We start from the raw sequence: 14,512 nt of genomic DNA, 5'->3' as shown, positions 1-14,512 counted from the left end.
AAGAGATGCTTTGTGTAATTCATTAGTTTTACCTTTTAAGAACTTTATAAAATTTTAGGAGTCCTAATAATATAATGTTCTAATAATTTCAAGTTCGAGTCCCGACGAAGAATCCAAGATGGAAGACGATGTCGTATGATGTAACCTCTAGTGTTGAATCTACAGTTCCTTGTAGAAACAAGAAATATCGCTCCAGTTTTGGAAATCCAAATAAATTTTTGTAAGAGCTGTCTTCGTTCAGAAATTGTATATAAGCACACGTATTTTCCAGGGAAAAAAGAATTAATCCTTTTGAATCCAAGTAATTTGCAATAACTCCAAACGACACAACACCTTCTACTGTAAAGGAACAAGCCCAACTGTGCTTACTTCTCTAATATGATGTTTTAAAACTTAAATTTTACGCTCCGATAAGGGTCACGTGGTCATGTTTACATATAAACAAATTATTATTCAGCCCACCTATGTCTTTGATAAGACCCAATCATTTTACTCTAAGAAATGTGATGTCTAACATGGGGCATGATGCCGCAGACATGTAGCATGATGTCCCACGCAGTCACATTATCCTGACACCAGGCTAACCAGTCCTAACACTAACCTCTTAATGCTGAGCGCCTAGCTAGACAGATGTCATTACCATTTTTAGAAGTCATTGTACGATTCGGCCGGGGTTCGAACCAACGACCTTCCGCAACCGAATAATGATAAGTAATTTCTCTTTTCCTCTTGCAGTGGCACATATTTAAAATACAACACAGTTTTGTTGGTGGGCCATTTCATGATTGTTTAACTTCATTAAAAACTGCTCAAGCTATGCTGTTATCTTTCCCATTTTATCTGTATCATGAAATAAAGAAAAAGATTTCTTATATTTTTGCTTTGGGTGTAGGGGGAGGGGGTAACGTACATCGTGACAAAACTATCTCAAATAGAAATGGCTGTGCGAGACAAGTAACTGGAGCTGACAAGTGCTTCTCGATTTCAATTGCATAATTATTATTCTGTAGATTTAATTACTTTTACATCCAAAGTACAATTTTTGTCTGTAATTTTTTTATGTTACACAGATTAATATAACGTATTCTATTAAAAAAAAAGCATAACAACACATAAGCACTTAGAGTGTGCACGACAAAATACACGTTTCAATTTGATCCTGCTCCGGTCAGTGATTGACACCTTCAGAACATCACCTTAAATAACCTAAAATGTTGCTAGAAACCAACCCCATACCCCGCCTACACCGAAACGAGGCAGTAATTTAGTAATTAAACACATCACTTGAGCCAAAAATGTCTTGTCGTATGTGGATATAGAGTACATTTTCATCAAAATCACTAATTTTCCGCAATTGATACCCTCCAATTGACGCGTATAAAAACAGGTATTTCTATGGATGAAGTCATGGGTATCTATTAGATATAATCAGTTAAATATTCTTGAATTTTTATGATCTAACGTAATTTATTTTAACATGTTTATATATTATTTTGTTCTTAACATACAAATGTTAGATACCATTTTTCATTTGATTGTTTTATATAGGACATTGATTCGTGCGTAAGATAGCGTCATAGATACATATGAAACTCAGGTCAAATAATTTGATAGCCGTATGAAGTGCAACATATATTTGTTAAAGTTTTAAAATCACGATACCAGGGACTCATATTTAATTTTTTCAATAATAATTTACGTTTGCATCGTCGACTTTTTAAGTAACTGATAGAGGTAACTTATTTGCAGCAGACAAGGGTTCCTAAAATACCTACTATGATATTGTACTTACTGGCGGTGCGAGGGTTCGAGGCAACCGGGGACAATATTATTGACTTTCGCACTTACTTCGCTACAGGGAATAGTTGCAAACTTTCATCCTCACCACCCCACTTCATTCTCCTCCTATATATAAGTATTTTGAAGGATTGTCCCCCCCCCCCCAGCACACACACAAGGTGAACGTGAAATTATATGAAGTATTCAGCTGAGAGGACCAATTGAGAAAAGACCAACTCTCCTCATGCCAACGCTGAAATCATGCAAATTGATCGTTTGCCTCAAGTGAACGTGAAATTATATGAAGTATTCAGCTGAGAGGACCAATTGAGAAAAGACCAACTCTCCTCATGCCAACGCTGAAATCATGCAAATTGATCGTTTGCCTCAATTTGCATTTTATTCGAATTATAGGTTTCTCATTATTTTAATGGAAATGTTTTTCAAGTGACTGTTCTGTAATTATTCGCGCTCATTTCCCTTGTTTATGGAAGCAAAACGCTTCCACTCGTTCAAATTTACATTAAGTTCAGGAAATATAGTTGTCATTTAACATTAGGGTATTTAAAACACTTTCATTTTGCCCGGTTATAACTGTTCATTCTCACTAGTCCAAAATTTAATGTTAGCACAGCAGCAATATTTTTGAATTGCCCCATTTCAGTCTTGTATTTAATCAGTGACGTAGGTGCACGACAATCGGCAGCTGCGTACACACACACAAACCTAGAAAATAGTGAAAACAAACAAGCTGAATAATAACAGAGTTTTTAGTATCCCCTGCGTACACATCCCAAGTACTCTAACAATGCCACTGATAATACTAGCATTTAGCGCATGCAGGTGTACGTGATCGTCGTCCTTAATTGGCCCCTTTCTGGCTTATAACCGTAATAACCAGGTCGTGTTAAAGCATTTGAGACCTCAAGAGTGTTATTAATACGTGTTTTAGAATTTTAATGTGCAATCGAAATGAAATCAGTAAAGATGCCTTCTAACATATATATATATATATATATATATATATATATATATATATATATATATATATATATATATATATATATATATATATATATATCCTTCCTTCCTCTTAGATGACGCACCGTTGCAAAAAGCAACGCCCATATCATTGCTTTAAATCTCTAAATTATTTCTAATACGAAATACCTATTTCATCCTTATAACTTTCCCGTAGAATTAAAATTTTGCAATCAATTCTCCGCGTACGACACCAGATTTGAATCCTTCTTTACTGCATATTTATATTCATGGAGAGAGGAGTCGGCGTTAAATTTGTCAGCATCTTCCCGTTCCTTTGGAGAACACTTTTCATAACATATTCTCTCAAAAAAAATAACACTTCAAATTCCAGAGCTATTAATAACTGACAGGAATATTATTTTAAAATATAACAATGTAAAGAAAAGCATATAAATAAATTAAATGTTGTATATAATGTTATCATTATCATTGCCAAAAAGAAAATCAATCGACGTTTGATTTCAATATTCTCGATGATTGTTATTTTTCTTCATTATTGATTACTTATTCATTTTCTATGCGCATTATACAACATGTACATGTCACGTGTGACGGCGCTTGCAAATCAACATTACACTGGTAAATGTCAAAAACACAGGTCAAAATCACATCTAGAATTTTTTGTCAGTACAGGATGTTCCGCTTTTGCAACATGCGCAATAGACCCAGTAAATGTCACGTATGTCCATATATGTTGCACGCGACATAGAGAATAGAGTTTGATAGCTCAAGACAAACGTTTAAAACAGTTGCCGCCTTTCACGACTGAAAATAAGAAATGACCAGTGTCCGTCAATTCGTCAATATTAACGACTTGTGAAGATTTCATGTAGGCATTTGCAATGTTGGCGGGGAATATTAAATTAATTTTCAGGTGATCTCAGACGGCTTTAATGATGGCCAGAACTGAATTTAATCATACTGTCTTAAGTAATTGCCCTTCATAAACGTAAGTTGCGCATTTTTCTGGCTCAGTCTAACAAGGTAATTTCTTAACGGCAATGTTTGTGTATTATCATGTTTGCCTATTTCTGAAAATAATATAGTAATTTTGTGAAAGTAGTCGTAAATACGACTGTTTAGGCCAATACAAACTAAATGCACAGCTAATAAAGTTTTGGAAAATGTCATCTATTTATAGACAGACAAAGAGATACAGCGACGGATATATAGTTATATTGGGGTAGGCAAGTAAATAGTAAAAGAAATGTACCAATCATCATTGTGAGTTTCAAACGAGAGGTAAAGATGGACAGAAGGAATAAGGGAGGCAAGTTCGCCCGCAGTAAAAACGAAAACAAACATAGACTGACAGAATAGGGAAGAACTCAATTGTATTATCTTCGCAAAGGACCTGATATGATGACAAACCCTTACACAAACAGCTAATGTTTATCGGAAACAATATGACAGTTACCGTTGAATCTGTACTTGATGAATAATATTTGCCACAATTTTGTAGCATTTGCAGCTGCAGAATTGAAAGTAAATGTCGCAAAGTCTTCCATTTACTGTTAATTCAGCTTGCATATTCACCAAATGTGACATTTACCGTTGCATGAAATATCACCATTAAATGTCATTTGTAACATTTACCAGCTTTTGTGACATTCGCAGGCACTATAACTGGTCGGCGATCCACATGTCAGACAAGCGATTAGCTATTTGCGTGAAGTGATGTAGTCAGTAGAGAATATAATGATTATAAAAAAGTACCATTTTCACTTCTTTCTTTGTTGGGGGTGGGCGTGGTTACGTGACACTTGAGTTTGAAGGTACATCGTGCCGAGACAAGTAAAGTGCCTTGCCCAAGATCGCACAACAGTACCAGATGTTGGAAAAATCTGGTCACAGCCAACGTCTTAACCAATGAGCATATGCAGTTTGAACGTGTCGGGAGGAAAGAGAACAAGAGAATGCATTATACGTTTCTACAGGCAAAGCAATTTTAATAAATCCTTTAAAGTCATACGATACACAGATAAAGGTTGAAATGATGTTTGTTTTTATATAAAAACAACAGACACACAAACTAATTTATATGTGAATGATAATAAAATGTCCAAATACGGCATATAGAATGGATAGTCTAAGCGCACTACCCGTACCCTTTGGGTGTCAGGTTCGGGCTTTAATGTCCGCGTAATATAGAACAATGTACTTTCCTCTAATTCAATCAATATTTTGCTTCTCGTTTACTGCAAAATATAACTGGTTGATTATAAGGTTCCATGTGAAAATTAAATGCAGCATTAAAGAAAGTTTTAAATTGTCACTGCGAAATTTCAGTTACAACCTATCTGACATTATCTAACAGAGCCAGCTAGTTTAAAAAAATGAAACGTTACTTTACTCTTATGGTACTCTTACTGATATAGTCTTTCATTTTCTTTTAATTCAATTGTAAACTGGCCTTGATAGTGTGTGTGTGTGTGTGTGTGTGTGTGTGTGTGCTTGTCTGAATGCGTGTGTGTGTGTGTGTGTGTGTGTGACACGATTCGCTGTATGTCTCAACGTTTATTACTAGTCTAATATACTTCTTACAGATTTCTATAATTTTTGCACATTATTGATAAAGTACTTTAGCTAGAAGTTCAGATGAACATGAGTTTTTATCGTATGTTAGGCACCAGCATGGATAGAACAAAGTCCGCATCGGTTATGTTGCATTTTATAAATATAGATACGTTCTGATGAACTGACAGGGATTTTGTAGTGCAAAATACCGTTGAAGAAACCAGTCGAATTTCACCTGTTATCTTAGTCATCCTACGAAAAGACCAGGAGGTTGAACAACTGAAACATCTGATTTTATGTTCGGGCTTACACGCTGCGTTCTATTGAGTACATTTAGCATTCTTCAAGTGTTAGTAAAATTCCAGGAACATACAGAGAAAATACATTCTTCCTGAGTTTCTTCTTTTGGATGTAAGATGCCCTCAAGCAGTTTAAAATGCTTCTTTTAATATCTCAAAAAATGGATCAGAAGAAAGTGTTTAACGTGAGTAGTAAAGACCTGATCGGCTCAACTAAAGTGTGTCACCTAAGGTGAATTAGAAGTGGTTTTGAGTTCCATGGGCCAATCGAATATAACAAATAATAGGTATTATTTGTCTCAACATTTCCATAAAAACATTTTAATACAAAAAATCTTTATCTTTCTTAATTTCCAATTGTCAGAAGATATTTACGCTTTTCATGACAGTGAAATTTACTGTATGATTCTTTCAGTGCCAAAAATATGTAGCATATGATACACCAAGAACCTCAATGGAGGTCGTATCATTGCTGTGTGCGTCATCTTAAATGGACTAATCAAAATCTCTGTTTCATCTTGACTGGACGAATTATATCGCCTGTCGTTGTGAATGGACGAATCAAACTACATGTGTCAACTTCAATGAGCAAATCAAACTCTCTGTATCATCTTGAATAGATAGATCAAACTTGTTTCCGTAGAAAACGGTCAAAGTTTGATGCTGAACATTACTTAGGCTGACAGTGGCTGAAAAAATTTACCTCGACCCATCAGACTAAAAAAAAAAAGAACCACCAGCACGAGTCCGATTCATACTGTTCCAGTTTTCCCCGAGAGTGAAGAAAACATAAAATTAACAACATAGCAATCCACTTTTTCCTGCATCCAAACGAAGGTCAGATAAATTCAAAGCTATGCGCCGTTACGATAAATTAATGTGCATAACATATGTCGTTGTAACTATTGTCTAAATCTGACGCTTCGTATCTAACAAAAGCGAAACAGCAACATTTTTGAACACCACAGTCTTCAAATATGCACAGAATAATCTATGTATTTATTTATTTCAATTGCATGCATTCATTTGTTAGATATCAAGGAATGATGCTTGATTATCATAAAGTTGTGTTCGTGTTGGATGTTGCCGTTTGTTCGGTTCTAATTGTTATTAGACATAACAAAAATTTCACCGCTCCGATGGCTTAAGTGGATAGAGCGTCGGCCTCGGTTGTGGTCGTGGATTCGAACCCCGGCCGAGTCATACCAAAAACTTATTTAAAAAATGTACTAGTAGCGGCCTCTCTTGGCGCTCAGCATTAAGAATTTAGTGTTAGGACTGGTCGGCCTGGTGTTAGCGTAATGTGACTGGGTGGAACATGATGATACATGTCTGCACATGATGCCCCAGTGCTAGACATCACTATAAACTGCCACGCTGCAGACATCGTAGCGATATGACTGAAACATTGTTAAAGCTACGTTAAAATTCCAATTTTTTTTTTCTTCACATTACATATAAAGAAAGATATTTGATAGTTCAAGTTTTTTTATTGAAAATAAGTGAGCGTACGTATTTTTGAGTGTTGCTTAAGTTAATTCTCTTACATAAAACAAATGGAAGAGATGAGGTGTTTCAGTGCAAGTTGCATACAGGACTATGTGCGTGACCTACATATCTCCTAAAATATGAACCTCGACCAGAGATTCGCCACTTTAACAATGTCAGTAAATAATGGAAAACATTCCTGTCGAGTATTTCCACTTATGTCCTGTACGACAGAAAAGTGTGTGTGTGTGTGAACTCAGTTAAGAAGGTTTTTGATGACAATGCAAACATGTGTGTTATGTGATGTGATTTGGATTTTTAACGTAGCTTTAACAATTTTTCAGTATATCGCTTCGATGTCTGCAATGTAGCAGTTTATAGTGATGTCTAGCACTGGGGCATCATGCCGCAGACATGTAGTATAATGTCCCACCCAGTCACAGGCCAACCAGTCCTAACACTAACCTCTTAATACTAAGCACCAAGCGAGGCAGCTGTTAGTACCATTAAGAAGGTTTTTGATGACCATACATACATACATACGATGAAATCAGGTACTCGGCAAACATCTCTTCCGACGCCTGATTATGATGGGATTGTAAGGTACACGTGTGTCTATATAAATGATGACGTCAGGTACTCGGCAAACATCTCTTCCGACGCCTGATTATGATGGGATTGTAAGGTACACGTGTGTCTATATAAATGATGACGTCAGGTACTCGGCAAACATCTCTTCCGACCCCTGATTATGATGGGATTGTAACGTACACCAATATCTATATACGATCATATTAGTGTCTGCAGACTAAAGTGTCATTAGGCATCATTATCAATCTTCGTTTTTGCTAATGATATTTAGTCCAAAGAAAACATCTATAGGGATTTCAAATGAGCCTGGACAAGGATCATGTTCATCTATAGCGATTTCAAATGAGCCTGGACAAGGATCATGTTCATCTATAGGGATTTCAAATGAGCCTGGACAAGGATCATGTTCTCCTAACACGCAAAACAGAGATCATGTGACCAGTAGTTCTCAAGCAGTCTGGTTAAACCTGGACAGATTCGAAAAATCACGAAAACGGTCAGTAGCCACTACTTTTGGTTCCTCTAGAGATCAGTGGTAATATAACGTGCTATGTACAAATAACGTCCTAAGTTGGATTAACATTACCTCTCCGTTTGAGGATTCTAGCTACCAATCCAATGGTAACTAATGGTTTTGGCGACCTTGACAATAAACGCATGTTTTGAATAAAGTGTTACTCTCCAGGGTTACTCTCGGTTCAACACAACTAAAATGACGGACAGATGTCAGACCACATTTATCGATATTTACGAACTGTAGCAAGATGACGTACAGGAATTCACTTTCATTAGCATGCAGCCGAAAATAAATGACATCGTACATATATCAACATAATTTATTAAAACTGTAACATTTATGCAAGAAACAAGAAAATAAAGGGTTAAAAATTATTTGTCATTAAATTTATTACAATATGGTCTACCATTGTTGTGTTCGCCCATTAAATGGATCTTGGTTTTGACTATAAAATCCCAGTCAGAATTGATTTACTTCTTCAGACCGTCCATATAAAGGATCCTGGTTTTGACTATAAAATTCCAGTTAGAATTCATTTACTTTCTCAAACGGTCAAAACAAGATAACGTTTTTGAAAAGGTTTCTCGGCAAACTTTGAATGGTCCTAGCGCAATCAGCAAGAATCAATTACAAAAAGAAAATAATAAATATAACAAAAAATATAATCTAATATTTATATGTAAAACTGATTAAATACAAATAAAAGTAGAGTCGAAATGAATAACGGAGAGATGAAATAAAAATAAAGAAAGAACTTAAGATAATTTGTGCAGAAATGAGGAAATAAAGGAAAGACAGCCAGGATTGATTGCCTTTAAGTAGCAGTCTATTCATGAATCAACACGATTGATCAATAAAATAAACCAATTTCAAAATGACCTTAAAATTGGTGATTGAAACGACGCAGACTAATACATTTTATATTTATATCTGTCTTGTAGCTCCATCAAAAACTTACATGTATAATCCAACTGTGAGGGGTTATTTTGCAATGAGTCTATATTGAAAATGTTAGGTTTTCCCGACTTTTCATTATTTTAAAAGGTCTCAAGGGTAAAGTATTTTATTGAATAATTACTGACTGGTACTAGTATGAGTAGTCTACTACCGCTAGCATTTCGACCGTATTTCCTTCCATAATATAAGAGACAAAATTAATCATGCAACAGTGGTTCCTGCATTTCACTTTCGAGATATATAATTTGTATTTTTAACGTAGCTTTAACAATTTTTCCGTTGTCTGCAGTGTGGCAGTTAATACTGATGCCTAGCACTGGGGCATCATGCCACAGAAATGTAGCATGATGCCCACCCAGTCACATGATCCTGACACCAGGCCGACCAGTCCAAACACTAACCTCAATGCTGAGCGCCAAGTTGGGCCGCTGTTAGTACCTTTTTTATAATTTTTGTTAAGACTCAGCCGCAGTTCGAACCCGCGACCTCCCGCATCAGAGGCGTACGTTCTAACCACTAGGCTAGCATAGCAGAATATATATATATATATATATATATATATATATATATATATATATATATATATATATATATATATATATATATATATATATATATATATATAAAAGCCACTTCTCTAATCTTTAGCGAAAATAGATGATGGATATTGTATACATTTAGCCTGCCACTTTCAGTTAGGTTTTGGAACTTACTATATGACGACTGGCATGATGTCTGATAAAGACCATAGACTGTGCCTAACTACATATAATCTGCTACTAAATGTACACGTGCATGAATTTAGATGGTAAATGCTGGTGTCAAATGTTGAATGCATACATATCTCTAGTTTAGTGAATAAAATAAGAAATTTTGGATTAGAATAAATGCATCAGAAAAATAATTTGAGCAGAGCACCTACTTTGCGATTGAAGCTGCTCCGTATTCCAGTCCTTTGGCCAAAGAAGAATTCCGGAATCGTTTATGAAACTAGTCTGGAATGATGTTTATGAATACACTTTGATATTCAGATATTCCACCTAAAATTGAATCGCACATATGTTGTACAGTGCCTTGTTCTTAATAGATACTTATATTACCCTATGTATCTATCTGCAAGTGCTTTGAAACCAATTACGCATGCTCAGATTTAAGAATTTTCAGACATGAAGCGGACAGTTTCCTATTTTAGATTCCAGATCGACCTGCGTTTCTGCAGGATTTATCCATTCATACATAATTATATTTTTCTCAAACATTTTCTTTCTTTCTAAATTAACAGTTAAGCACATACTACACCTTAATAAAATTAATTTGATTTGTGATTTGAAACGCTTGTTAAATTTGGCTTCTTACTTGTTATATTCGTAAATAATCACATGTAGGATGAAGAACAGAGTCGATTTAGAAATAATAATTTGTCTCTTATATAAATGATATGAATTAGGATTAGTTCCCACCGAGAACCTCACATGTAAACAGTCTGTCAAATAGCATGTATTGGCTTCAAGGGATCATCCGATTTTTGTCTCGCTCTATCGTATTATGTTATCAGTGTCCCTATGTCACGAAAGGCATTATGGTTTAAGAATGCACGGCCCTCTTTTAAACCTTACAGTGTACTGCCTCAATGATTTTCTAATCGTGAGAATATTGTTAAAACAATAACTGGTTAATAAAGCATGCCTGGATGGTCCTTATATATCCAAATGCTGCAAGATATCATTTATTTCAAATATTGATTGCAATATATTGTCTTCGGCAGATTTAATTATTCTTTTCAGGCCAATTACTTATAGGAAGAAACATATTTGTCTCATGAATAATATATTACGAGAACACCGTGATTGAAAACATGCATCAAACAAGAAAAAAATGAGCTCGATTATGTGTTCCTCTACTGCACATCGCAAGAATCGATTGTTATCTAAATTGCAAGGTAGCATTAAATGTCGTTTAACTCTAAAAATAGATGTACCAATTATGTCGTCTGCTTTGTTTGAATGGCATGGTCTGACAAACAGAAGAGATCTTGTTTCATCCGTATTTATATTTAGGGGACAACAAAATACTTGTCCAAACAAGAGATCTTTGATGTGGACACACACAATGTAATACATGTACGTTCAACTTAACAATTGTGTATTGAGTGACTGAGCAATCCGTATTAGATTATTGTGTATTTGACTGCTGTCCCAAATGACTTTATTATGTTGTAATAATACTTTTTAATATGACGTATTGCATAAAATGTCTCACTTCCGCAAATGTCTATGTATAATTTTGTACACGAAGCGTAACATAAAAAGTTAGAGGTCTGCAGAAGAGCAGCGTCCTATCGCTTTTTCTATTCAACTGTATAAACCATCCCACTGACTTAAGTCTGTTATTAACAATTAAAGACCCAAGGTTTGCTGCTGCTTTGGCTTTCACGCCATTTATCAGAGCATGATACGCTTATACATGGCGGCCAGCCGATTTATCACAAGCGCGCATAAAAACACACACACATAATTATAAGTTTAATCTCATAACGTCTGTGACGTTGACACCGTCCCGGATGAAACTGATTAGTAAGGATGCCTGACTTTGCACAAACTGCATAATAAATTGCTGATGAAAGCTTCATCGGACAATATGTGGCTAGTGACCCTAATATGAGAAGCGCAGAAGGCACTAGTGTTGCATTCCTTTTTGCTTTAAATGTACAGTGAACGTGTGTATTTAAATCACTGAAAACTAAGACTGCGAATTGTCTATGACTGCTGTAGAAACAAAACTAAAGTATCGACATTGAAATAGAGTGGAATAAAAAATATATTATTATATTTTTTCATGTGTACCTTTTGATCTGTTCATTCCTTCATTCATTCGTTCGTTCGTTTTTCCTTAACTCGTCCATCCCACGTTCCTTCCTTCCACCGGTGCACCTCGATATCAATACATCCAAGACAGTAATTGTATGGGGTTGGGGGACGTGTGATGCTTATATAGCGGGGGCACTCTAGGATAAGGGCAAATCATATCTTAAAATTATCCATAGGTTTAAGATTGGGTCAGATGGTAACATTGTTATAATTGGTTGACCTCAAATGATAGGAACCATGGGAAACTGGCATGGGTTTCACATGGGGGGGGGGGGGGTATATTAACACAATTTGATGTAGTTGGCCTTAATTGGGGCTACATTGTTACACTTTTTGTTTGACTTCAAATGTTACACATTCTGTCTAACATGCCTTATGTAATTAACTGCTGCCTAGTTGATAAATGAATATATCCGAAATTTGTCGATAAAGACTGCAGATGATGCTGGTTTTAGTAAATCTGCATGTATTGTGTGGAGGTTTATGAACAGTAGCAGAGCTAGGCACCACGACCAATTTTTTACCTCGCTATATCGCGGTACCGCTGTATAACGCAATTACATTATGGAGCAAGCATTTCAATACTCTGAGAGAGAGAGAGGCCAGCCTTTTTGTTTAATTTAGATCTAACAATAGCTGGGGAAAAATTCTTCTAACTTATAGCAAACTAACCCAATATTATGTCCATGATATTATTTCGAAATAATATTAATTATCTTGAGATGCAAGAAAAGAAAACTATTAAGATGAAAAGAAACTCCCAGCAACCTCTTCCCCAGATCAACTAGTACTTACATTAGATGAATTTGCTATGTATATGTTAATTGTTGTGTAAGTTGTAATTTAAAAATGTAACTAAATTGGGATGGTTATCATTAACACTATAATTGATATTGTGAAAGACATCATGAAGACATTAAAAAGCCTATAGATACAATAAGAGGCGTTGATCCTCAAGTCTACAACTTTCTAGCTACACATAATAAGTAGGGAAGCAAAGATTTGGATGCCAACGCCAGGGTACAATAATTATCAGAGACGGTCAGTAAACATAAAACACACTTACTCAACAATGAGAAAATATTTGGTGAAATTGAAAAATAAAGTAAGGTTTAGACAGACAACGAATGCGCTTCTGAAAATAGTAGGATGATTCACGGTCTTACAAAGGACATTTACTTAGCACATTCCCATATAATAATGAATAACTAAAACATGACATTTATTATTGTTTTTGGCTTGGGTTTGTTTTGGGGTGGTGTTGGGTGGTGATGTTTAATCCGAAACTGTTCCGAAAGTTGGATTTGGCCAGAATATGTTTCAAAGTATTCTATTTGGACATTGCGCAAGCACGCATGACACGTGTCAAACATATGATTAAAGGATCAATAAAATAATCATGTCTGTAATATTCACCATTATTTTCTGACAGATACTACCGTTTTGTAACAGAAGTTTAATTTTTGGAAGTAATTTGTCATGAACAATGAAAAGACTCTGTTAATATTAAACTCGTAAAACGATTCCTCGGGAAATTCCGTACATTCCTAACTGACTGACAATACCGACTTCCCGGTTCGGTGAAAAGTACTGTGGTACATACCGGAAACAAATACCGCGTTATACCGCACACCTCTAATGGGCTCAGATCACAATTAATTTTCCTATTTAGCTTCTACATTTGTCTATCAGTACTGAACTTTACACTGTGTGACAATCAATACAAATTATATGCTAATCTAAAATACCTTTAAAGATGACTTCACCGTGAAGTTCCTGTAATAGGTTCACCGGCATGTCTTTGAGAGACCGCTCCGATGGCCAAGTTTTTAGAGCGTCCGTCCGGCCGAGTCAAACCAAAGATTTATAAAAATGGTACTATCAGCTCCCTCGCTTGGCGCTCAGCATTAAGAGGTTAGAGTTAGGAATGGTCGGCCTGGTGTCAGGATAATGTGTCTAGGTGGGACATCATGCTACATGTCTGCGGCATGATGCCCCAATGCTAAACATCACTATAAACTGTCACACTGCAGACATCGTAGCGATATGACTGAATATTTGTTAAAGCTACGTAAACTATCCGAATTACACACACACACACACACACACACACACACACACACACATACACACACATCTTTGAGAATCTGGACTGTAAACAAAGCAAGGTGCAATCAAACACAGATTTTAGTTCCGGATCATCGACAAGGCCATATTACTCACTGTGAACTGTTGCCAAAACACACACAACCACACCATTACCTCATATTCTAAAGAATAAACAATTGCCTTGAAATCCATACCAAGAATGCTTTAATCTAACTCGTGTATCACCACCAAAGGGAGACAGGAATAAATGATCTAAAAATAGGCTGGGACTATATTCATGGATAATGAACTGGAACTAATGATTGTGATCTGATTCCTAATAAATGGAAAAGATCAAAAGGGCA

At 35.7% G+C, this 14,512-nt stretch overlaps 1 protein-coding gene across 1 annotated transcript in view; it reads right to left on the bottom strand.

The window, feature by feature from the left end:
* LOC149776002 (calcitonin gene-related peptide type 1 receptor-like) overlaps positions 1-10,241 on the bottom strand; it is a 229,836-nt gene extending 219,595 nt beyond the window's left edge. The window contains exon 1 of the mRNA XM_089941462.1: positions 10,115-10,241. The gene's annotated coding sequence lies outside the window, so the exon portion shown is untranslated. The remainder of the gene's footprint in view (positions 1-10,114) is intronic.
* Positions 10,242-14,512: the final 4,271 nt, after the last annotated feature.

This window comes from Sinohyriopsis cumingii, chromosome 18 (genome assembly GCF_028554795.1).
Source record: "Sinohyriopsis cumingii isolate HCF-2022 chromosome 18, ASM2855479v2, whole genome shotgun sequence".
NCBI classification, from domain to species: Eukaryota; Metazoa; Mollusca; class Bivalvia; order Unionida; family Unionidae; genus Sinohyriopsis; species Sinohyriopsis cumingii.
The sequence above is the reverse complement of the archived record's forward strand: the minus strand, read 5'-3'. Positions and strand labels throughout refer to the sequence as shown.